Genomic DNA, 27,565 nt, shown 5'->3' on the forward strand with positions numbered 1-27,565 from the left:
AAATCTACGGATCAACACTTCAAAGAAGAAGATCGTCCACAGAACAGTTTTTCAACCTGAGAAGAGCCAGAAAGCAAGAAAAACAGGGGATCCGTGCAGATCCGGCGCTTTTCTGCTTATTAAGTGATTTGCATGTTGATGGCTATAACAAGTACAAAATGTAGAGGATGAGTTAAAGTGTACGATAAGTTCTTTTGAATATTTTATTCAAACTGTTTTTGCTGCCTTTGGGTTTGGCAATGAAATCATGAATGGGCTTTAGTTGTAGTGATTAGCACGTTGATTGTCAATTGTATGAATATTGTGGACATGTACAAAAACAATCAGAAATTTTGTTGCACATAGCAGATTTCCAGTACCTCTTACCCTTTCTCTTGATCCATGGATTTAATTGTTGAGTTGCTTTTTAAAATTAAAATCCTTTCGCTCGATCCCATGGATTATGGATTTAATTGTTGAGTTGTTTTTTAAAATTAAAAAACACTTCTAAAAAACTGCATTATTTATATCCATGAAAGAGACACTACGAGACTAATGAACAATTGTTTATATCACTTCATTTTCAGCAAACTCATGTTATGAGACTAATGAATAATTGTTTATATCACTTCATATTCAGCAAACTCATGTTTTAGTAGTACGAATAGAATTATGATTTATATGCTTTTTACGTCACAAATATCATTTATACAAGTTCAATCAAGTTAAGATGGCCTGTTGTCCTCGTACTTGTTACACACTTCAGTTGTATTTTTAAATCTTTTCCAAACCAGATCATGAGTGGCAGTATCAATAACATTCGAAATCTTTGAGTTCATATTTACATATGAGTCATATTGGCAGTCAGGGCTTGTCTTTTTGCTTTTAGATACTACTGTCTACTTCGATTGTAAACTATGTCGTGTACAAATAGATTTTCAACTAATCATGTACATATTCAGAAATTTAAGTGTCAAATTTTATGCAACAGATAATATTATGAGTTTATATTTACATGAGTCATAAATGGAGATATTATCATTTTTGTTGTATTATTTTTATTGGTGTTTTTTCTTTAAATAATGGAAAAATTTATCTTAATTTAGTTGTCAAACCAGTAATAGAGACAATCATCACTAGTTGCTATCTTCAAATGTTAGTTGACTCATCACTATTATTCAAGGAAAACCGCACCACTTGTAAGTACCCACTTGTGGCCCTTAAAGGGTTAGGCTTTCCTCTGGGTCTTGGGCATTTAATTTATTTCCTTACGTCCGAAAAAGTCTAGCTCTTAGCCAAGAAAAAAAAATTCACGGCAATACTCCAAGCCCATATTTTTATTGTTCCTTTTTTTTAAATAGTGTAAAAATCTATTATAACTGAATTGTCAAACTGAGAATGAGGACAACCATCACTATTTGCTATCCATGAATGCAAGCTGACTCATCATTGTTCGGAGTAGCTCTTAGTCAAGAAAAAATAATTTCAGCACAATACTCCAAGCCCATATTTCTATTGTTCTTATTTTTTCTTTTTAAATAGTGGAAAAACCTATTATAGCTGAATTGTCAAACCAAGAATGAGGACAACCGTTACTATTTGCTATCCACGAATGCAAGCTAGCTCATCATTGTTATTCAAGGAAAACCACACCACGTGGATTACCCACTTACTCGTGGTCCATAAAGGATAGGCTTTCACTCCTCTCAGATACCCTTGATTCTTGGACCATTAACTTAAGTCTTAACTAAATAAAAATAACTCTTAATTATATAAATAATTTATTTTAATTTTATATTTCTAATTATTGATAACTGCAATTAAAAATTTTAATATATTTATATATCATATTTACAACAAATTAAAAATAAAAAAATATGAAAGTTATCTCATTAAATAAAAAATATAATATAATATAATAATTTGAAGGTTACAAAAATACCAAATACATTGAATGGAATAAGATCGGAAAAATTACCTAAAATAGATTTGAGAAGACTTATTTCTTATTTTTTATAAGCTTGGATATTCTATAACAACTTTGAGTTCATTAACGTCAAGTTAATGAAACTTCTATTTAACAATAGAAATACATGTAAGCATTTATGTAACTAAATTTAAAAAATAATAAATTTCAATTACAGTGAGTGTTATTATTTCTTCACAGCCTCATGGGCTCATTATCTCTTCTCCTTACTTTGAGCTAGGGAAAGAAATTAAAACTTCTTTTGATCATTTTTAAAATTCAAAATGTATGTAAGTTGCTATAGGTGTATATTGCATTTTAACTTAGGTGTTATATCCATATTTCAAACCATATGAAATAGATAAGCTTTAACACTTTTACCATGTAAAAATTTAAAAATTAATATATGAAAATAATGAAATTAAAATTCAAATATGTATTTATGTTTTTATAAAAGGAAAAATATGTTTTTTTTTATATTTTTAGAATAGAAATAAAAAAGTGTAAGTTTTTGGTTACATGGTAGTTTATTTGATTTTTTTATGAGACATTTTTATTTTAACATCTAAATTATGTTTCAGTTATACTTAAAGAAAAAAGACTAATTAGTCATTGGAAAAGAAAGATTAAAGAGATTAAAGGAAAAAATTAACAATATAACACTATTGTGGAATTTAGAACAGGTACAAATGCCAACATCCAAAATTAAAGCTTCCTTTGAGAGTAGATCTATAAGAACAATATGCTCCTTGTAATCGTGAAGGATCTTAAGATCTTCAAACCGTTGTTGTAATAACTGGATCTTCCTTTTCCATGATTCCAAGCGAAGGATTCGGAGATCCACCTTTCCATTGAACCAACTCACTATTATTTTAGAATCACCAATTAGTTTGAAAACCTTCACCTACTTCCACAAATCTAACCTTAAAGCACACCACAGAGCAATCAACTCAGCAACAAAGTTCGTTCCATTTCCAATGCCCAACTAACATTATAGAACCACATTCTTAGGGAATAGAATGGAAACATCAACCCCACAATTCTCCCTTTGATAACAACCATCAAAGAAACCCCATACATTTCCTTCAAATAACACTAGCTCCCTTATAATTCTTATCTTCTTTGATTTCAAGGGCTTGACATATTCCAAAAATGAAACTCTAGAATTATGTGCAATTATTGTTGAGCATACAACATCATTCTAAAAAAAAACTATTTATCCCTAATCAAATGCCCCACATCATAAATGTGGGGATAAATTTAAAAGAGGACAAACTAAATCTCTGAACCTAAAGCCACAAACTTTCTTTAACAGAATTTCCAAACCACCAACCTTTTGTTTTAAGGACTAACAAAACCTCTTTCCAAATAGTCTTAACAAAAGGGAAAAAACAAATAAATGGTCAATAGATTCACTGTTCTGACAACATAAAATACAAAATCCGTGACCTTCCCATCTTTTTAAAATCCCAACTAAGAATATTCATTTCAAGGAGAAGCGATAAACAAGACGACATTTCTGGAGTCCTTGACATTTCCAAACTAAATCAAACCACCATTGTGAATTACAAGACATATTTTGCTTAATCAAAGCATGGTATCCATGCTTTGCTGAAATAACCCCACATTTCTTGTTTTTAGACCAAGAAAGACTATCTTCTTCATCCCTATTTAAAAAAATACCTGCTTTCCCCAAATTCATAAAAAAAAATATTCCATTCACCTATAAAAACAGGGAAGATCTTTAAATCTTGAGTAGACACCCATAAATGATTATCAACATCTGAGGGATCATATCTAGCCACAACTACAATATAATAAACATCGTGAGAATTTAGAAATTCCACTAGATCTGCAGACATCCTATGCCTACCATCACACCCAATCCATGGATATTGTCCAATTAATATGTTCCTGCCATTTCCAATTTCCACTTGTTCCATTTTTCCATAACATGTATCCCTCAGGCCACATCTCTCCAAATCATTGACCCAACCCCTCATAGATTTTGACTATCGTCTTAACCATACCTCCATTGTCTTATCCTTTGGGTAATTTAACCTTATGACCGAGCTCCTGTAACAACCCCTGGTTGATTTCCTATGCAAATAAATAAAACTAATAACCAAGGTCACGCGACACATATTGCAAACAGAATCTTTGGTAAAACATAGTGATGGGGATCATTGGTGATTAATTAATGACTATGGGAATTGGCAAAGACAAAGTGGAATTAATTGGAATTTATTTATGAAAATAATGGAAAATAGGAGAAAAGGGAGATGAAAGGTCATAGAATTGCATGTGAGGAAAATTCAAGGAAAAATAAAGGAAAATGAAGAAAATAGAGGCCTCAATGATAAAAAGGATTCCGAGGATTAGTTCACGGGTTTTGTGAGTTCAGTCTTTGACACTCTCATTATTTTTTCTCTCTCTCTCATAATCTTGCACACTTAGAGAAATCTTGGAGCATGCTTGGAGCACTCTAGTTTTCATGGATTTGGAGAAAGAAGGCAAAGGAAAAGTAAGAAAGGGCAAGGGGATAGAAGGATCAACAACTACAACGGGATTGCCTTGCAAGTATCGAGTTTCATGTATGATTTCCTTGTTAGTTTTGGCATGCATGGTATATGCATTTGGTTATTTAGTTATAATATGTCATTGACATGGAGGATTACCTGGATTGATAGTGTTTTTTCCTAGCCTTTCCATTTCTTGGATAACCATGGTATTGTGGGTTTTTCCACATGTTTCTGATTGGTGCCTAGGTTCCTTATAGCTGTGGGTTGAGTTACTAGTTCCTCGAGCCGTTGGTTGGAACAAATGATCTGGAGCCTTGGAACAACTTGGGTTGAGTTACTAGTCCTGGAGCCTTGGTTGGACAAACGCTCTGGAGCCCTGGAAGGTTATGGGTTGAGTTATTAGTTCCTGGAGCCATAGTTGGGACAAATGCTCTGGAGCCCTGGAAAACTTGGGTAGAGACCGATCTGGTTGGTGTTAGTGATGTCTGACTATTGTAGCTGCTACAACCATCCTCCAAAATTTTTCCTGTGCTTTGATTTTGGAGCCTTATTTCTATCCACAGAAGCTTATCTTCTATTGTCGTCAAGTATTCATGGTATGTTCAAGACTTATCTTTTTATATGGTAATTGTGACTCTTTGTTTCGACCTTGATCTGAACTTTTACAGCTACAAGCAACCTTTTGACTACACCTTGCAACATTGCTGAGATTGCCTCCAGAAATTGCACAATCTTGGGAGGCAGGCCAACCTTGCCTCCAGAAATTGCGCAATCCCTCTTGGCAGGCCAACCTTAAGCTTGAGAACTGCACAGTTCTAGATGACAACCCAACCTTGATGATGGAAACTACACAAACCATCAGCAGAGGATTAGATATCTAACATTCCCCCCTTAATCTGAAGGGATGTATCAAAGTCCAAGAATGAGAGATCTTCCTAATTACACTATATTTCAATTGTTCCTTGCATGAAAAAGAAATGATGTGCGGATAATGGGCCGCTTACTCTTTCTCCTACTACATTATGTGTGACTAAAGGGAGGTGGAAAACACAAGTGTGTAAGAAGACTTTCATATGCTAGCCCAGGTTCGCCTACAAGACGCAAGGGAAGCAGAGATTACTTCCATATATGCACATCTCTTCCGTATATGCGCAACTTTCGTATATGCACATCTCTTCTGTATATGCACATCTATTGTATATGCACATCTATTATAAATGTGAAACTTCCAAATATGAACATATACGGAAGAAATGAACATATACTAAATAAGTGCATATATGGAAGATATACACATATACAAAAGTTACGCATATACTAAAGATGTGCACATATTCTGTATCACATATCTTTTGTATATGTGCAACTTCCATATATGTGCATCTCTTTTGTATATGCACAACTTTCATATATGTGCAAATACAAAAGTTTATCCATATATAGAAGATATGTGCATATACGGAAGTTGCGTATATATAGAAGATGTGTATATACAGAGGTTGCGCCTATATAGAGGCTGCATTTTTGTGCACATATGGAAATTGTGCATATACGGAAGATATGCGCATATCTTCTATATATCTGTCACTTTCTTATATGTGCATATCTTCCATATGTACATGTCTTTTATGTATCTGCATCGTATATGTGCAAATTCCATATATAGAAATTGCGCATATACGAAAATAATGCATATTCCAAGGCTCGGGTCTACCACCTTGGCCACTGAGACTTTGAGATGCATAGGCTCTCCCACAATCTGCCTAGGTTGGACTGTGAATTGTTCCATCTCTAGCCTCAAGCTGCATCACTGGCTATTGAGATTGCACAATGTGTAGTTCCCACAAACAATCTCCCTCCCTTCACTTCTAGAATTGCACAATTTTCCTAGTCAATGCATGTGGTTGTGCCTGATCTTGCTTTGTAAGTTGTTTTGTTGAAGCTAATTTATTGTCTGCCATGAGTGCTTTTTCCTCTCTTGGGTATTACAGGTGTTGGCCATTTCTCTTCATCATTCACTGTTATCATGGCACCTAAGAGAGTTGCTTCAAAAGATACCACAAAGAGAAGTACCAGGGAGGCAGTTGAGATTACACTAGTTTACTTTCCAGTATGCTCAGACACTCAACTATATGTAGAAAAGGAATCATATCTCACATGGCAGAAGGTGAATAAAATTTTCTCAGCAAGGACCTTGAAAGAAAATATGGAAGACCAGAAGGTGTATGTTAATATCCAGAGGTCGTGGTTACACAAAATTGCATGCAAGTACTGTTGTCACTTTTTCTATCACCTGTCGCTCAATTTCTTCAGAAGATATAGAAGCCTCCTAGAGACAACCTCTGGGTTGATAGCAGACCAGTGCCTAGGGCATCTTAAAGAGAGGAGTTCTTTTGAAGATTATCTGAGGGATTTCTGCTGCACTCCATATGTCACGTAATTTAAAAGAGATAATTCAAGGGCTTGGTTCAATTGTCCTCCAACAAGGTAAACTCAAGCAAACTCATAGATCTAAATACTCAGGGGGAAAATATGGCTAATCTCAAAGAGAAAGGTCTTGGTTCTGGTGGCTGACACAACAATAGGAAACTTAAATATTGGCGTTGTAGTAAAAATGAAGAGGAGGAAAGAATGGGGGGAATTTGATGCAAAGGGCTAGATACAACACAGAATCCTAAGCAACAAGTTCTAGTAGAAGTATGGAATGATGAGGAGGTGAAAATGCAGAAATAGTGGTGGAACGCCGATACGCCGATAGTGATAAATCGTTGATCGAAGGTCGAGAGATCGGAGTAGAAGAAAGGGTCGAAGCGAAGAGTAAACCCGACGAATATATAGATCTGGGTGAATTGTTTTTGAAGTCCGAACAAAGGGTTTAGAGCGGAGTTTCCATGTGTTTCTCTGCATTCCCGTGTATTTCCGATAGTTGTATGGTCTGCGGGTTTTAAAGGCTTAAAGCCTTATGAAACGCTTCCGATAAGTAATGGGCTCATAACCCATAGGTCCCAGGATCGAATATTGTAAAGGAAAGGGGTTTTGGCCTTACCCCAAAATTTCTTTTCATCAAGTGGTATCACAGCAGGGAAAGTTTTCCTGCGATAAGGAAGAAGGGAAAGGAGGTAGAGTTGTTGAAATCTGGAGAGTTTGTGATCTTACTGTCGTGCAGATAGTGGCAGTGGAAGGTGAGAAGACTTGCAACAACCTAGAGCAAGGTGTGCTCAATTGGTTCCAGAGAAGAGAACTAGAAGGATGCCAAAAGATTGAGCGATGAGAGCTTGGTGAGGTATCATGTAATAGAGGAAGACTGTTACTGCAGAGGTCAGTTGTAGCTCACAGAAGATGAAGGCAATTCCACTGAAAAGTGGGTAGAATTGCTAAGGACAAGGAGAAGCATATGACCAGGAGGTCATAAATTTTTGTGCCTCGGGAGTCTGATGCAGGAGCATCTAACCCCCCTTAATTAAAGGAGGAATCCAAAGCGGAGAAGGAGGAGATGTGGACCATCGAGAAAAACAGGGGACAATTCTGTTCAAAACAGAGTAAATGATGGAATGGATAAAAGTCTCGAGGAGACTTAAGGTAATCTGCCATATGTGTGCATAACGGAAGATTAGGGAGTTGTTAGTGATTTGTTAGAGAAGATTAAGGAGAGGATTGATCGGATCCTTTCAGTGATCCATTCCAATGTTTCTTAGAAACTGATGAACCTACGTGTTCTATATATATGTAATGAGACAGAGACAGAGAGGATATAGAGCGATTGATAAAGATTTGTAGAAACAAAGATCGACACAATGTAGTTGAAGGGGGACTTGTTCCAAGGCTGAAATGCCTTAGGCTGTAATAGAAGTCTGTATATGTATAATAGAAATATGTGTGTTGTGTGGATTTACGCGTGTCTGTGTATTTTACGCCTTTTCCAGTTATACTGTGTATATATGCATTGGTGTCTTGAATCCCGTTTGTATGCGTGTTGATCGACCATTGATCACTGTAGGATCGATGGCGATTCAAAGATATATATTAATGAATGTTGTGCGTGTCATAGCAGAGTATGGCAGAAACTGTGTTAAGTGCATAAATCCATCGAAGGCAAGCCGAATTCCAGTTACACTAAGAAACAGCAAAAACATAGTCCGAGTTTGAGATCCGGACCTGAAATTTTATAGACATATCGGACCGATGCATTGAACTAATTGGAATGGGTCTTGAATAATTGCGATCGCGATGATGCGATGGAACATGGACCGTCGGATCGGAAGCCAGATCGACAGTCCAAATCTAATCATTGATCACAATCGGAGAGGTCAAAGGGCTAACAGTAATGGATGTTGTGATAGTGCCGATGTGGTGGAACGCCGATACGCCGATAGCGATAAATCGGTGATCGGAGTTCAGGAGATCGGAGCAGCGGAAAGGGTCGGAGCGAAGAGCGGACCCGACGGATATATAGATCCAGGTGAATTGTTTTTGAAGTCCGAACAAAGGGTTCAGAGCAGATTTTCCATGTGTTTCTATGCATTCCTATGTATTTCCGATAGTTGTATGGTCCACAGGTTTTAAAGGCTTAAAGCCTTATGAAACGCTTCCGATAAGTAATGGGCTCATAACCCATAGGTCCCAGGATCGAATATTGTAAAGAAAAGGGGTTTTGGCCTTACCCCAAAATCTCTTTTCATCAAAAGCATCAGTCTTTGGTGATAGATTGTGGAACAAGTCACTGAGATTGTTAGCTTCATTGAGCCCCTTATGAAATTCTTGAGATTTATGGTTGGAGAGAAACTCGCAATGGGATATATTTATGAGGGCATGGACAGGGCCAAAGAGGCCATCAAGACTTTCTATAAGGGAAATGAATCTAAATATCTCCCTTATGACAAATTATTGATTCCAGGTGGGATAGGAAAGTACATTCACCATTGCATGTAGTAGGAGTATATCTAAATCTGAGATTATTCCATAATGAGGGATCTAACATTCACGAAGATCCCAAGGGTGATAAGAGGTGTCATGATTTGCATTGAGAAGATGTTTCCGGATCAAGATATTCAAGACAAAATCAACATACAACAAGATATGTACAAAGAAGCATCTGTGATATCTGGATTCAGCTCAAGCCAACGTCTGAAGGCAAGAAAATGCCTCGTAAGTGCAAATTGTTAGAGCTTAGCTTGTAATTTTGCTAGTTCTCTTTTATATGTTTGGCATTGCAAACTGATAAATTTTTTTGTTATTTTTTTATAGCTCATTGGTGTATAGATTGTGGCACAGAGGCACCACAATTACCAAAGTTCGCCATCAGACTTTTAAGTCAACCTTGTATTGCTTCTTCTTGTGAGCTCTGTTGTCACACAAAGTGTCTAGGCACCGCGACAACACTCAGAGTAAGCGTTGTCACTCTAATCCTTACTCACTCTGTTTAGACTCTCTCATAGACAAGTCAAGGGGGGTAGCCCTAGGGTGAATATATTAATTCTTTAGACTCTAATTATTTTTTGCATATATTAATTTTTTAGACATTTTAACATTAAATAATATTTATATTTATTATAATTGTATACTAATTTCTCGTTGTTATTGATATGCATAGCCTAATCAACAAAATTCCCTAAATTCAAGCTACCAACTATTACGACGCTTGCCTAGATTTCAAGGTTTTCAAGGGGTTATTGGCCAGTAAGTTTTTAATCGATATAACCTATTCCACAAAAAACATTAATATATAAATTGTTATGTTTTACCATAATGATGGGATGAGAAATGGATGTTCTATATTCTGTATTGTTATCCTTGATTTGTTTTTATTATATATGTGTGTGTGTGTTATTTCTTATTTACGGTGCAGGTGTTCCCTTTGGAACCATTGCAATCAACGAAAACCCGTGAAGATTGTTGGAGCCTTAAGAAGAATGGAAATGAAATGGTTCAAATTCTACAACCATCTTCACATCCAATGTCACAATGCAAAGTAAGATTATATTTATTTATACTCCTATAATTTTATCATATTTTTACATTTAATTCTATTTGCATCACACACTTATATCTATGTATAATCTAATGTTCAAAGTAATGAATATACATCTCCTAAAACACCTTTGCACATGTATGATGGTGGACATGATAGTCAGCAAAAATCACATTCTCCTCAACCATTGCGACATTCATCTAGACTTAAAGATAATTTAAGAGAGGTAAGTTATAAACTATATATCTTACCTCATAATAACATTGACATATTTTTTATGACTAGTTAATGCATTGTCTTTTCATATTCGTTACATGTTCCCCATATTTTCATTATATCTATATGGATTTTGATATTTATTGATAGCTAGTTAATGCATTGTCTTTTCATATTCGTTACATGGTCCCCATATTTTCATTATATCTATGTGGATTTTGATATTTATTGATAATGTTTTAATTTCCACAGAAAACAAAAAAGATAAATGTTGATGCTATGGTTAAAAGGACCAAAATCATGCCAAAGGACTTGAAAGCATGTGGGTTCAAGTCACGCAAACAATACATAGAGCATATATGCTCAACTAGCATTGCTCTCACTAAACCCACTAGGTTTGCTACTTTGAAGTCTAAACATTCCAAGTTTAAATGACTTAGGCTACAAAAATAGAACTTTAGCCATTGTTTTGTCTATAAAGGGGCTACAAGGACAGTTTTAATATATTAACTTTCTTTTATTTTGTTTTAAATGTTTTGAATACCAATACTTTTGGCACCTAAAACACAAAAGGTACATTTTGTTTAATGAGAACTCGTTTTATTTAGATATATAAAGTATGAGTTTTTGTTTGTGTAATATTACATGTGCTCCCTCCAATCAGGCATATATCTTTATCAGTTTTTAACATCAAAAGTTTTGACAAAATCTTGCTAAATTTGATCTTGGGTTAAGTAAAATTTGTTTTATAACAAATGTTATTTAAAAGGTTATCAATCTTTGGAATATTATATATAGTTTAGTCACATTTTTGTTGGTGTTTCTATGCACTATGGATGGGTATAAATCTATGATATTCAAGATAGAATTTGATTCATTGAAGAGCTAGTGATAAAAAAATGCAAAAAGATATGACTTTTATTTACGAAATATTATATACAATTCATGTATTTAAAGATGCATATATTTCTTGAATGCATTACTTTACATAAAAAGTGTTAATAATTGTTCAATTAAATTTATATGTTAATACGTGAAAAATATTTTTATCTTTAGATTATAAAATTTCCTTATAATTATGATTATAAAGATAAAAATGTATCCATTTTTTATTTATTTGAATGTAAACTTTATATATAAAAACGATTGTTATTTTTTTCAAAAGTGTTATAAATAAAATGAACTATCATCTTTAGAAATTTCATATGAATTGAATTTCACCTTAAACCTTCTATTAAATAGAAATTTTTATTATTTTTATGTTTATATTAAGTTTTTTATTATGTTATTTTATTCCAACATATAAAGATGAATCATTTTAGAATAATTTTGGTAGTTTATCTTTACCACTCCAACTAAATACAACCAAGTAGCATTTTTTTAATATAAATACTTAAATATCAAACCAAATTAAAATTTGATAAATAAACAGGAATACATAAATGTATAATATTATACTATAAATTTTATATAATGGTAATTGTTGTTAATACCTTAATGTATTACACAATTACATCCCTATTATCAATATCTTATTAACATAAAGTATGTGTATGCATAGTTAATAATTTATTATTTATTATCAATATATTATCAAATATAAATACATTTTTACTATAATGTTAATATATAAAGGGAATATATGAAGTAATCACGTGAGTGTTGAAAAAATTGATATAAATTCATTCTATTTATATAAGTTTTTTATGAGGGAACTATCTTCGAAATTCATTCAAAAGAACAAGAAATATTCATCATATAAATGCTTAGTAAGAAAAAATTATATGGAATGAATTTAACCATTCACCATATAGCTATAACAAACCATTTATACATAAATGTATAATATTATACTATAAATTTTATATAATGGTAATTATTGTTAAAACATTAATGAATTACACAATTACATCCCTATTATCAATATTTTTATTAATATAAAGTATGTGTATGCATAGTTAATAATTTATTATTTATTATCAATATATTATCAAATATAAATAAATTTTTATTATAATGTTAATATATAAAGGGAATATATGAAGTAATCATGTGAGTGTTGAAAAAATTGATATAAATTCATTCTATTTATATAATTTTTTATGGGGGAAATATCTTCCAAATCCATTCAAAAGAACAAGAAATATTCATCATATAAATGCTTAGTAAGAAAAAATTATATGGAATGAATTTAACCATTCACGATATAGCTATAACAAACCACTTATATAAGACTTTACCTATTCTCAAAAAATCATAGTAGATCAAATAACAAATCCTAGTGAACCAGAGTAGTGCATATATTACCACAATGCTGACATTGAAATTTGAACAAGAATGAAATTTCAAAAAAAAAAATCATTCCATTTCATTGGAAAATTGTTTAAAAAAAATAATTTTAATGTTTGTGGGCCTTGAAGCTATTCTCTCCTAAGTTTTCTGCCTGCTTCCCTATCAAAAACATCTACACATTGTCAAATGGTTGACTCCATCATCCATAAAATATAGAGAGTCACATAAATTGTAGGGCAAAGATTCATTTCTATTTAAATTTTAAAAGAATCTCATAAAAAATTGTGGGGTGGAGATTCATTTCTAATTAAATTTTAAAAATAGCACGGTTTTTTATACTCAATTTTCAAAGTTTTTATTAAATTATATTTTAAAATCTCTTCCAAATTTATTATAAAAATATTTTTTCTAGCATATCTTCCGTATATACATAATTTCTGTATATGCGCAATTTCTGTATATGGAATTTGCACATATATGATGCAGATACATAAACGACGTGCATATACGGAAGATATGCATATATAAGAAAGTTAGGGATATACGGAAAATATTCGCGCATATCTTCCGTATATACATAACTTTCGTAGATGCGCAAATTTCATATACAAAAATTACGCATATACGGAAATTGTGCATATACACAATATCATTCGTATATGCACAAATTCCGTATATTGTATATGTGCATCTACCGTATATGGTGCATATTTTCCATTTATGCGCAACTTCCGTATATTCGCATATCTTCCGTATATGCGTAAATTTCTTATATGTACATATCTTCCGTGTATGCACGTCTTTTATATATGTGCATCTACTGTATATGCGCAACTTCCATATACAAAAATTGTGCATATACGGAAGATATGTGCATATCTTCCGTATATGCGTAACTTTCTTATATATGCATATCTTCCATATATGTACATCTTTTATGTGTGTGCATCTACCGTACATGTGCAGCTTCCATATATGGAAATTTTTCATATACGGAAATTGTGCATATACGAAAGATATGCGCATATCTTTTGTATATGCGAATTTTTTCTATATGCACATATCTTCCAGGTATATGTGCAACTTCCGTATATACACATAACCTCCATGTATGTGAAACTTTAGTATATATAACTTTTGTATATATGTATCTTTTGTATATGCGCAACTTCTGTATATGCACATATCTTCCATATATGCGCAACTTTCGTATATTTGCATATCTTCCGTATATGCATGTCTTTTATATATGTGAATCTACAGTATATGCGCAACTTCCATATACTGAAATTGCACGTATACGGAAATGTGCACATATAAGAAAGTTATGTATATACAGAAGATATGCACATATCTTCCGTATATGCACAATTTCTGTATATGCGCAATTTCCATATACAGAAATTGCGCATATACGGAAATTGTGCATATACGGAAGATATGCGCATATCTTTCGTATATCCCTAACTTTCTTATATGTGCATATCTTCTGTATATACACGTCGTTTATGTATATGCATCGTATATGCGCAAATTCCATATACAGAAATTGCGCATATACGAAAATTGTGCATATACGGAAGATATGCGCATATCTTCCGTATATACATAGTTTCCGTATATGCGCAATTTCTGTATATGGAATTTTCGCATATACGATGAAGATACATAAACGACGTGCATATACGGAAGATATGCGCATATCTTTTGTATATGCGAAATTTTTCTATATGCACATATCTTCCAGGTATATGTGCAACTTCCGTATATACACATAACCTCCATGTATGTGAAACTTTAGTATATATAACTTTTGTATATATGCATCTTTTGTATATGCGCAACTTCCGTATATGCACATATCTTCCGTATATGCGCAACTTCCGTATATTCGCATATCTTCCGTATATGCATGTCTTTTATATATGTGAATCTACAGTATATGTGCAACTTCCATATACTGAAATTGCACGTATACGGAAATGTGCACATATAAGAAAGTTATGTATATACGGAAGATATGCACATATCTTCCGTATATGCACAATTTCCGTATATGCGCAATTTCCATATACAGAAATTGCGCATATATGGAAACTGTGCATATACGGAAGATATGCGCATATCTTCCGTATATCCCTAACTTTCTTATATGTGCATATCTTCCATATATGCACGTCGTTTATGTATCTGCATCGTATATGCACAAATTCCATATACAGAAATTGCGCATATACGGAAATTGTGCATATACGGAAGATATGCGCATATCTTCCGTATATACATAATTTCCGTATATGCGCAATTTCTGTATATGGAATTTGTGCATATACGATGCAGATACATAAACGACGTGCATATACGGAAGATATGCACATATAAGAAAGTTAGGGATATACGGAAGATATTCGCGCATATCTTTCGTATATACATAACTTTCGTATATGCACAAATTCCATATACAGAAATTACGCATATACGGAAATTGTGCATATACACAATATATGCGCACATCATTCGTATATGCGCAACTTCCGTATATTCGCATATCTTCTGTATATGCATAAATTTCTTATATGTGCATATCTTCCGTGTATGCACGTCTTTTATATATGTGCATCTACCGTATATGTGCAACTTTCATATTGTTGTGCGGAAAAATGCCTACGCAGGACGATCCTATCCACCTAAGGTGTGACAGTGCCTTAGCAACAAACGAGTACAGCTATACTGGTTTCTTCCTTTATGAAATGTGAAATAAGAGAGATCAATAGACTTACCGATGTCTTTCGTTTGTCCCTCGATCCAATCTCCCTTCTCTTTGGGTGTTCACAGCTACTTGCCTTCTTGCTTCTCCAGCTACAACTTCCTGCAAGATCACAAGAGAACAACTACTTGCGACAAGAGAACAACTACTTGAGACAAGAGAAGAACACTACACAAAGACAAATGTTCACATTCATAACTAGTTTAGGATTAGAAATAAACCAAATACACTAATACATTCATACATCAAAATACATCAGCATATAGGAGAAACCAAGATAGCTTTATTGATGAATAACAAGGTTCAGGAAGAGATACAACCTAGAGGGCTCCAATCCAGCATCTCCTTCCCAGCAAATGGAATTCCTATCTTCAGCCCCTTCAAAGCATTAAGCACCCAATGATTCCAGTCTCAAACCAACATCAATTCTTTGCAATAACAAAATTCCAGCCTCTGGATCTCATGGAGGAAAGATCCATATATAGATGTTTGGAGAGAGGATGAGTCAGCTTGAGATCTGACTAGTGTCCTCTCCCTCTATCAGTTCTTGAGTCCACTTGGAGGTTCTTGCTTCCACTTGGAGATTTGGAACCTCTTACTCATCACCAGTCGAATTCCCTGAGGCAAGTGTCATTTTGGAAGCTTCCTGGGTTTTGACACCTTGAGAAATGAGCTTGCCACTTGTCCATTCTCGTTCAGTGCAGGTAGCCTTTGTTCCAGTTGACATTCAACGCAGGTAGCCAGTGTTGGCTTTGACATTCAGTGCAAACAGCTAGTGTAGCCACTGAAATGATCCTGAATTGACTTGTTTTTGAGCAGTTTCAGGTGGAGAACTTCTGTGAATTTTTGTGGTTTGTTAGCCTTGTTCCTCTAGGGGTAGGAACAACATGTTTAGGGACTTTGGATCCCTTAGATTATGGACATTTCATGCTCAATGTTGTAAGGCACAAAAATGTCTATAACAGTTGCCCCCTAAAGTATGAGGTTATTTATCGGGCGAAATGCTTTATCAGGGGGATCCAAAGTTCATCCAATGCTGGGAGGAGACCTGTAATAAGATACAATACAATACATTATTTTTCATACTGCTTTCATGATCTAGCTAAGGCGGGCATTCCCATGCTCAGCTTTACAAATACATTTTCCCGTACATAGAACAGACAATCGTCTGATGGTAGACTGATAATTTTGATGAAATTATCATCCTTTGAGTAGGATGATTATCTGCTGCAATGATGTACATGTCAATGTCTTTATCTTTCCTGAATATATATCGCAGCCCGGATGGATGAAACTAGATCCGGGGTCTTCAAACTCGTTCGATCTTCACTCTAGGTACAAGTCGATCCATGTGAGAAATGTTCTGAAGTCGAACATGGAAAGACATCGCTTGATTACCGGTCAATGATGAAAACCGTTAACAAGCGCGAGAGGAATCACCGATAATGATAATGACCCTCAAGGTACTGCAGTACAATTCACATGGTGTGAATAAAGGACTTGGCATCGAACACCACGCAAAATCTTTCGGTCGACGGTCATTGATGTATACCTGTCGCCGGAAGTGAGAAACTTGCCATTGTGGCATGCAAGCTTCAAAGTACTGAAGGGGTTGTTCCTAGATCAACTTCTCGGATAATGAGCTGATGTCGACAAGAAGCGATCCGTCAAAGGAGGGCCTTGATGAATCCCACATCAGTGACACGGAACGGAGCTAATGATTTTAATGGAGGTGAAAACGATCTGTGACATATGATTCAGGGTGGCGGTCATGAAAGGATGAAGGATAATGTATGGCAGTGGATGGGACACGGTTGACTTTTCTAAACGACTTCTCTTGAACATATGGCGACACTGATACGATGGATCGGTAGCATTACCCCAAATATGGATGGTATGGCGAGACCATGGATGTGACCGGTGAATGAAAGAACCCAACCCGATTGTGGTACAGAGGAAAAGTGTCATGTTCAAGAGCGACTTGCTACCATCAAAGTTTTCTTTAGTTTCTCCCAATTTTTCCCCAGTCATTGCTGACCAGTACCTCTTTATTTTTGTCAAGCTTGAGGAGGATAACATATGCTTGTTCTATAACCTGCCCTTCGGGCAAGCCCATCGCTATGTTTTAACGAGCCTAGCGATAGTGAAACTCGTTCTCGTCTAAAGACAAGTTTGTCGCTATTTAATGATTTTAACGAGTCTAACGACAAGGATAACTCGGTCCTTTTCATTTTTAGAGAGTCTGAAAAGGTACATAAAGTTAACTCCAAAAGTTCTTTTTCGTCATCTAATCCCTTAAGTCCGAAAAAGTATAAAACAATACAGAAGGGATGAGTTTTCGATAGTTTTAATGAGCCGAACAAAACAAGCGCTCGATCTTTTTGTGCAATAATCCCCCAGGTCCAAAAAGATTAAAATCTAGAGGAGGGATAGCTCTTCCGATCGCTTTATCGAGCTGGAAGGCCAAAACTCGGCAATCTTTTCATATTTTACGAGTCAGTTGAAAAGAGCTTAAAGAAGACTCGTCTTTTCAGGAACGAGTGATAAACAGGGTTAGCAGCTGATTCCAGGTACAGGTTGGAATTTTCCAATCACGGCAGTGTCACAAGGATGGCTAGGTGAAATCAGTCTTCGCAGCTGTTCCTCAAAATGGGTAAACAATCATATGGAGGTGAACGATCGGCAAAATGAAAAGTGGAGGTGACGGTGCAAACACGACCAAGGCTTTAATGGCTGATGATATTACATTCACAGTGGTTATTTACCGGGTAGGTTCATTTTTTATTTTAAAATGAGCTTAAACGCTGGTGGAAACACTTGCTCATTGCTTATGTTTATTTTTTAACGAGCATGAAGTCCGCGTTAAAACTGCTCGGATCTTGCATTAATTTTTTAACGAGCATGAACTTTGTGCTAAAACTGCTCAATATACCAGTCATATGATAAGAGTGTCTCATTGAGATTCTATTTTTTATGGAGCTTCATCTCACGAAGCTTTGCCCCGGATCCTTTCTTTATGCAATTTCAGAAACGACTAATCCTACGAGTTTAAAGGGTTAGAGGTCCTAAAAATTTAAAAAATAAATAGCCACCCCTTGCTTGCACTCCAAAAGGTTTGCATGCCCCCAGGTATAAAACAGAGTTTCAAGGTTACCTCTACTTCTCTTCCGCCAAAACATTCGTTTTAACGAGAGAGGCTTACCTCTTTCAGGTTACCCAAAGATTGTCTCGTTAATCTTTCAAACAAAACACTTCCTCGGCAATGGCTACCGAAATAGAAAAAGGTGAGCGACGTAGCCCGCCAACTCACATAACTTTGACAAAAGAATCTTATTCTAGAATAACCCTCTTCCTAGACGGAGGGGGTACAGACTAGTCATATTCTCCCGCGGAAACCTACTCTATACCCAAAGCTTCCCTGCCGAAGCAGACCAGGACGCATGCCCCCTGGGTTCCAGTCATATCCTCCCGGATTACTCGCGCTCATCAGGAGGACGGACCGTGGGTTGAGACACTTCTTGCGTGAATAGACCATTTAGGGATGGTACATGACTATTTGCGATGCGTGATCCAGGAAATGAAAGTTGGTCCACGAGCTTGAGCACTCTTCCTTCATGCGGAAAACACATTACTCTAAAGAGTGAGGAGATGATGGCTCCAATGCAATATATAGTCTCGTCCAAGGAGTAGGTTATAATCCAAGGGTCCTTGAACGACCACCACGTTCATTTGAACGGTCTTCCCTTTCAATGTTATGGGCACATTGGGGAGGATCCCTAAAGGTCGACTGGTTACTTTATCAAAGCCTGATAGATTTCTCATTTCAGGCAAAAGCGCTGGCGAGCCAAGCGCTTTCCAAGCAATAGAGGAAAGGATACTCACAGATGCCCCCTCATCAATAATAGTGCTAGCCATTACCATTCTGTATATTTGAACGATAATTCTGAATGGTATGCTTGCTGGCAACCGGGGTCTGCCTAGTTGGTTCCAGTCAAAGGATAAAACTAGGTTGCTTGGTTGTGGGACCGAATAAACGGCCGGATATCGCTCTGACAAACTTCCTTCCTGCGATAAAGGAATGGGGGCATTTCCCCCTTGTTCATCAGGGTCAGTGTTGATGAAGAGAATTTGGACGGTGTCGTCTTTATTCTCCTCTGTGATGGTATCATTCGAAGATAGAGCCTCTGAAGGCAAAACCGGGTCAACTGCCGTATCAACCTTTTGACTTTCGTCAGGCATGGATCCAGACGGTTCATCTTCAATGATAGGTGCTTCGGCTGACCACCTGGGTGGGTCAGCCGGGTTCTCAACTAGTGAAGGACTTGGCAGGAGTTTTTGATATCCAGGAGGAAGTTGCGCTCGTAAAATCGGGTGATCTTCTAGAAATCTTTTAGCCTCGTCTAAGAAGGGACAATGGTGGATGGCGTGATCGCCTTCACACAGTTTGCAGGGAAATCTAGCTTTCCCTCTCTGTCCTGGGACTTCACTTTCACTAGTCGACGGTGAGCTGTCAACATGGCTATCAGAGGTCGACGCTACCGAATTGTGCAAACGGGGAGACCAATCCCTTAGTATTCGAGGGATACAGGGACAATCTTTGTGGAAATGGTCTCCCTTGCATATGACACATGGCGATTTAGGCCTGGTCAGTGCTGTGTGTGGATTTTTGTCAGACGACACTTGTTTTCCCCCAGTCGCCTTTGGCTCCTTCTTCTTCTTTTCTTTCTTCTTCTTTTCCTTCTTCTCCTTAGGAACTTGGTTTTTTGTTTTACCAGTTCCGTCAAGAGAAGAGGAAGGAGGAGAGGAAGATGAAGTAGAAGGCTGGAGGGCAACTCTGGTCTGGTCTAACTGTTGACTCGACTGTTCAGGAATGGTGGTGTTCTGAACGACATTGGTCGAAAAGAGCCAGACTGGCAGGCCAATTGTCAGTCCTGGAAGCGACAATGTAGCCATGTGGGGCGCACCAACATCTCCCCAAGAGGAGAAGGGACTAGGATTTCCACCAAGGGGAATTCCTTGGTTGGTGTGCTCCATTTTTTCAACCTAAAGATCAACGCAGGAATTAAAGGGTGATTGTTCCGTTTAAAATAAATTTTAACGACGCTTAGACACAACTTGCTTTCTCAATTTTAAAGAGTCGAGAAAAAGCTAAAGATGACTCTAGTCTCCTTCGATGTTTTAATGAGCCCGAAGTGACAAATGCTCGGATGGACTTTTTCCGTTATAGAGTCTGAAAAAGGCCAAAAGGAACTGCTCTGGAGTTCTAGGTAGAGGGTGTGCCAAACTTTTCGCAAAACCGCAGAATACTTTTTAGGGTACGGGCGGTCGATCTTCCTGAATGCTGTGTTCAGTGCATTGCGATCAGTAGGGCGGCCGACACGGCTTCCTAAGGATAAAGGTTTTATGCCTATAAGGGTCTCCCAATATATATGCGACGGTACGTGGGAGCACAATCCGTACTGGCGCTATCGTCCCTCAGGAGGAATCACCCACCATCCATGAGATCGACAGTCACCAGGCTTAACGACGCCGGAACACGTCTCTAGCCTAGACCTCTATGTTGTGCGTTATGTTGCAAAGCGTTGTTAAGTTCATTCAATTTATTTTAGGTTGATCTTTTTAAAGTTTGCCTTTCAAGGTTCACCACGAGATGTATGATACAAATTCCTAAATGCAGTCTAAAGATGATAAGCAAGCTTTATATCTTTTCAACTTTGAAAATCCTAGCTACTAAGGGAAAAGAAAGAAACCATCTTTTCTCAAAGAGCAATCAGCACACTCTAATGCACTTTTCCTAAATCCAACATGCAAACTATCAAATGAAAAATGCACAATGCAGGTGTTTGTTTTCCGCCTTCTTAGTATTGATGCCTACAAAGAAAGCTTTTTGTACAACTTTGAATTTGCTTTTAAATTATCAATACAAACAAGTTTACTTTTTCGAAATCAGAGAAGATAGAAGAGATTACAACACTTAACGATTTTCGAAATAAAGACTTGTTTCAACACTTAAAAGAGACAAATTCAAACCAATAAGCAAAAGCTAATGTATAATCAATCTGCAAACAGCCAATGAACTCTCTTCTAAGATCACAATCAACAGATCTGAATCAAAGGCTACAGGATGACTATTTCACTCATGTAAAGGAAAACTGTAAATGATGCCACAAACACATAAAAACACTCACAGTCTTTTTGTACAAAAGGAGGCGGAATCTAAGCAGAGAAAAGGAGTTATCAGACTGGTACCTATGCTGGTTACAGGCTGCAAAAATCAGAGATCAAAACAAGGCAAAACAGAACAGATAACCCCAGCTGCACAAGGACAAACTGGTTCAACGCAACCTTAACACAGGGGTTTTGACATTCAGCGCAGGTAGCCTTCACGGGACCTGCATTGAAATGCAGAATCCCTTCACTGGGTCTGCGCTGAAGGAGAAACTCTCATTTCTCTCAGGTTCTGGGTCACAAATTTCTATTTAATTCACTGTTTTAGGCCAAATAAAAGCAACAAGCAAGGTACAATCAAAGGGATGCTTTGAGGGGCTACTAAGATCTATCACAAGGATCATCAAATCATTTGTGAATCCATTGTTAAGATCATAGACAAGTCTAACAATTGGATCAAAGCAGCAATTGTCTACTTTGCATCCGGGAAAGATGCAATTCGATTGTTACTGTCAAGTCTATGAAACAAACAAATGATAGAAACACAAATAAAATGACTAAATAGATCTTCCCCAGTTGAGTCGCCAATTTGTTGTGGGGAAAAATGCCTACGCAGGACGATCCTATCCACCTAAGGTGTGACAGTGCCTTAGCAACAAACGAGTACAGCTATACTGGTTTCTTCCTTTATGAAATGTGAAAGAAGAGAGATCAATAGACTTACCGGTGTCTTCCGTTTGTCCCTCGATCCAATCTCCCTTCTCTTTGGGTGTTCACAGCTACTTGCCTTCTTGCTTCTCCAGCTACAACTTCCTGCAAGATCACAAGAGAACAGCTACTTGCGACAAGAGAACAGCTACTTGAGACAAGAGAAGAACACTACACAAAGACAGATGTTCACATTCATAACTAGTTTAGGATTCGAAATAAACCAAATACACTAATACATTCATACATCAAAATACATCAGCATATAGGAGAAACCAAGATAGCTTTATTGATGAATAACAAGGTTCAAGAAGAGATACAACCCAGAGGGCTCCAATCCAGCATCTCCTTCCCAGCAAATGGAATTCCTATCTTCAGCCCCTTCAAAGCATTAAGCACCCAATGATTCCAGTCTCAAATCAACAGCAATTCTTTGCAATAACAAAATTCCAGCCTCTGGATCTCATGGAGGAGAGATCCATATATAGATGTTTGGAGAGAGGATGAGTCTGCTTGAGATCTGACTAGTGTCCTCTCCCTCTATCAGTTCTTGAGTCCACTTGGAGGTTCTTGCTTCCACTTGGAGATTTGGAACCTCTTACTCATCACCAGTCGAATTCCCTGAGGCAAGTGTCATTTTGGAAGCTTCCTGGGTTTTGACACCTTGAGAAATGAGCCTGCCACTTGTCCATTCTCGTTCAGCGCAGGTAGCCTTTGTTCCAGTTGACATTCAACGCAGGTAGCCAATGTTGGCTTTCACATTCAGTGCAAACAGCTAGTGTAGCGACTGAAATGATCCTGAATTGACTTTTTTTTTAGCAGTTTCAGGTGGGGAACTTCTGTGAATTGCTGTGGTTTGTTAGCCTTGTTCCTCTAGGAGTAGGAACAACATGTTTAGGGACTTTGGATCCCTTAGATTATGGACATTTCATGCTCAATGCTGTAAGGCACAAAAATGTCTATAACACATATACAAAAATTGCACATATATGGAAATTGTGCATATACGGAAGATATGTGCATATACGGAAGAATACTCAATGTATTTGTTACCCTCTCTCACATTCATTTTCTTCCTGATCTCCTCTAGATGACTCCTGAGAGTATAATCTCCATTCAATTGAGCTGCCAGCTGCAGCAGTTCCTCCTAAAACTCACTTAACTTCACTTCCTCGTTCGCTTCGCTCTGCCTTATCTTTGGAGGGTCCGACAGTGTCTCTGCAAGGCCATAAAAAACTAGATCGAAACTACTAAGTTTGGGCAGAGCCTAATTCGATCAACAATTAGTTATGGTGAGAAGAAGATTTGTTAGGTCCTAGAGTACCTGGGCAGTTTGTTCTTGGGCTGCTGCGCTTCTGTACGACAACTTCGAAAGTTCCAACCCAGGCGTCTCTCTTGCTCAGGAAATCGGACTGTAGATTGAATAACTTCTTGACTGTTGCAGCAATGGATGAATGCTCAAACTGAGACGATGGATATGGTCCGTTAGCCCCATGTACCACTACAACAACAATTTATTTAATATAATACTCAATGTTATGGAAAATAATCGAATTATGGATGAAGGGAAGAAGATAGCGCCAAGAGAGTCGAAACCTGTTCCTTTGTCAATCCATGGCGAAATCATGATAGTGGGGACTCGAACCCCTAACCTGTCGAATTTGAAAAAGAAGGGGTCAGGGTCGATAATGTCGTGGGAATGTGATCGAAGAATCTGCCGTGCTCGTCATAAGTTATAAGGAACAACGTCTCATTCCACTGAGGGCTGGATCTGAGCGTCTCGTACACCTCCTTCATGAATTTCTGGCCCTCGGCTACATCGTGCGAAGGATGGTCATCGTTGGCAGGGAAGAGCTTGGAATCCATGTAGCGCTGCTCCACAACCACATAATTGGGCAACTTCCCATTCCTGGCATGGGCCTTGAATTGAGCCGAGTAGGAGTGGAAATCGCCAATATACTTGAGTTTTCTGAGATTTCTGTAGAACAGAGTGGCCGGGATGTTCTGGTAATAAATCCCGAACGACAAACCCGACTCGTCTATTGATTCAAAGATGGTTTTCTGTGGGTATCCGTTGGCCAACAACTTGGGGATATTGCTGGTGGCTCCATGGGAAGTCGTAGAATGAACGTAGAGTCTGTTGGGTTGAGTCGAGGCCGGTACCGAAGCAAACCACCGATCGAATACTGCGAACTCACTTACGAGAGTGTTATATACGGGAACAACCTCGGGTCTGAAGCCATTCATGACAGTCTGAGACATGTTGGGACCCCCCAAGGAATCTGTTCATGGGTGCAGGATCCGCGGAGGTGTTCTCGGAGCCAAAAATCTGGTCTCGTATGGCCTGAAACGAGTGCCCCAGATCCGGATCCACATACTCTGCCTCGTCTTTGAAGAAAAGACTCGCAGAATTGGGATCAGTGGTGGATATGGGATTCGACTCCTGGCTGGTAACCCCATCGATTTGTGGATTCAGCCGCTTCATCCACGGCCAAATTCAAAATAATGTGGGCAGGCATCGATTTGTGGATTCAGCCGCTTCATCCACGGCCAAATTCAAAATAATGTGGGCGGGAAAATTTCAAAACTTGTTGGGAAAATTCAAATCTCGGTAGTGGTTTAAATTAATTCAATTCACATGTATCATGCGCATGGGGATGATGCATCTTGCATTGGCATAAGTCATGGATCAGTTCACATGTATCATGCACATGGGGATGATGCATCTCGCATTGGCATAAGTCATGGATGGATGATTTACAAAGACATCAACCCAATCCCCGGAAAGTATTTGCCGGAGAAATTATGTCCACGAATTGACAGTCAAAACTGATGTCAGAGTCCTTCTCCAAAAGCGATGTGCATAGAGAAAAATTTCGCATATACAAAAGAGATGCGCATATTTTCCGTATATGCACAATTTCCATATATGAAAAATTTCCATATATAGAAATTACACATGTACGGTAGATGCACATACATAAAAGATGTACATATATGGAAGATATGCATATATAAGAAAATTACGCATATACGGAAGATATGCGCATATCTTCAGTATATGCACAATTTCCGTATATGTACAAATTTTTTATATGGAAGTTGCGCATATATGGTAGATGCACATATATAAAAGACGTACATACACGGAAGATATGCACATATAAGAAATTTACGCATATACGGAAGATATGCGAATATACGGAAGTTGCGCATATACAAAAGATATGTGTATATACGGAAGTTGCGCATATACGGTAGATGCACATATACAATATAAGGAAGTTGTGCATATATTGCATATATGCACAATTTCCGTATATGCGTAATTTCTGTATATGGAATTTGCGCATATACGAAAGTTATGTATATATGGAAGATATGCGCGAATATCTTCTGTATATCCCTAACTTTCTTATATGTGCATATCTTCCATATATGCACGTCGTTTATGTATCTGCATCGTATATGCGCAAATTCCATATACAGAAATTGCGCATATACAGAAATTGTGCATATACGGAAGATATGCGCATATCTTCCGTATATGCACAATTTCCGTATATGCGCAATTTCTGTATATGGAATTTGCGCATATACGATGCAGATACATAAACGACGTGCATATACGGAAAATATGCACATATAAGAAAGTTAAGGATATACAGAAGATATGCGCATATCTTCCGTATATGTACAGTTTCCATATATGCGTAATTTCTGTATATGAAAATTGCGCATATACAGAAATTGTGCATATACGAAAGATCTGTGCATATCTTCCGTATATACATAACTTTCTTATATGTGCACATTTCCGTATATGTGCAATTTTATTATATGGAAGTTACGCATATATTATAGATTCACATATATAAAAGACATGCATATACGGAAGATATGCGAATATACAGAAGTTGCGCATATACAGAAGTTGCAAATATACGGTAGATGCATATATACAAAAGTTATATATACTAAAGTTTCACATACATAGAGGTTATGTGTATATACGGAAGTTGCACATATACCTAGAAGATATGTGCATATAGAAAAATTTCGCATATACAAAAGAGATGCGCATATCTTCCGTATATGCACAATTTCGGTATATGAAAAATTTCCATATATGGACGCTGCACATGTACGGTAGATGCACACACATAAAAGATGTACATATATGGAAGATGTGCATATATAAAAAAGTTACGCATATACGGAAGATATGCACATATCTTTCGTATATGCACAATCTCCGTATATGCACAATTTTTGTATATGGAAGTTGCGTATATACGGTAGATGCACATACATAAAAGACGTGCATACACGGAAGATATGCACATATAAGAAATTTACGCATATACGGAAGATATGCGAAAATATGGAAGCTGCACATATACGAAAGTTGCGCATATACGGTAGATGCAAATATACAATATACGGAAGTTGCGCATATACGAATGACATGCGCATATATTGCGTATATGCACAATTTCCGTATATGCGTAATTTTTGTATAAAAAATTTGCGCATATACAAAAGTTATGCATATACGGAAGATATACCTAAATATCTTCCATATATCCCTAAATTTCTTATATGTGCATATCTTTCGTATATACACGTCGTTTATGCATCTGCATCGTATATGCGCAAATTCCATATACAGAAATTGCGCATATACGGAAATTGTGCATATACGGAAGATGTGCATATCTTCCGTATATGCACAATTTCCGTATATGCGCAATTTTTGTATATGGAATTTGCGCATATACGATGCAGATACATAAACGACACGCATATACAGAAGATATCCACATATAAGAAAGTTAGAGATATACTGAAGATATGCGTATATCTTCCGTATATGCAAAGTTTCCGTATATGCGCAATTTATGTATATTGAAATTGTGAATATACGGAAGATATGTGTATATATGGAAGTTGCGTATATACTGTAGATTCACATATAT

At 36.8% G+C, this 27,565-nt stretch overlaps 1 pseudogene across 1 annotated transcript; it reads right to left on the bottom strand.

Moving 5' to 3' along the window:
* Positions 1 to 19: 19 nt before the first annotated feature.
* Positions 20 to 25,436, bottom strand: LOC149154260 (non-specific phospholipase C2-like; annotated as a pseudogene). Its single transcript, XR_016263347.1, has 4 exons — positions 24,183 to 25,436; positions 23,911 to 24,087; positions 23,614 to 23,804; positions 20 to 142 (listed from the first exon to the last, which is right to left on the bottom strand). The product of XR_016263347.1 is annotated as a non-specific phospholipase C2-like (transcript).
* Between the last annotated feature and the right edge of the window lie 2,129 nt (positions 25,437 to 27,565).

This window comes from Pinus tabuliformis, chromosome 9, assembly GCF_031772625.1.
Source record: "Pinus tabuliformis cultivar Carrire ecotype Pingquan chromosome 9, CPIR1, whole genome shotgun sequence".
NCBI classification, from domain to species: Eukaryota; Viridiplantae; Streptophyta; class Pinopsida; order Pinales; family Pinaceae; genus Pinus; species Pinus tabuliformis.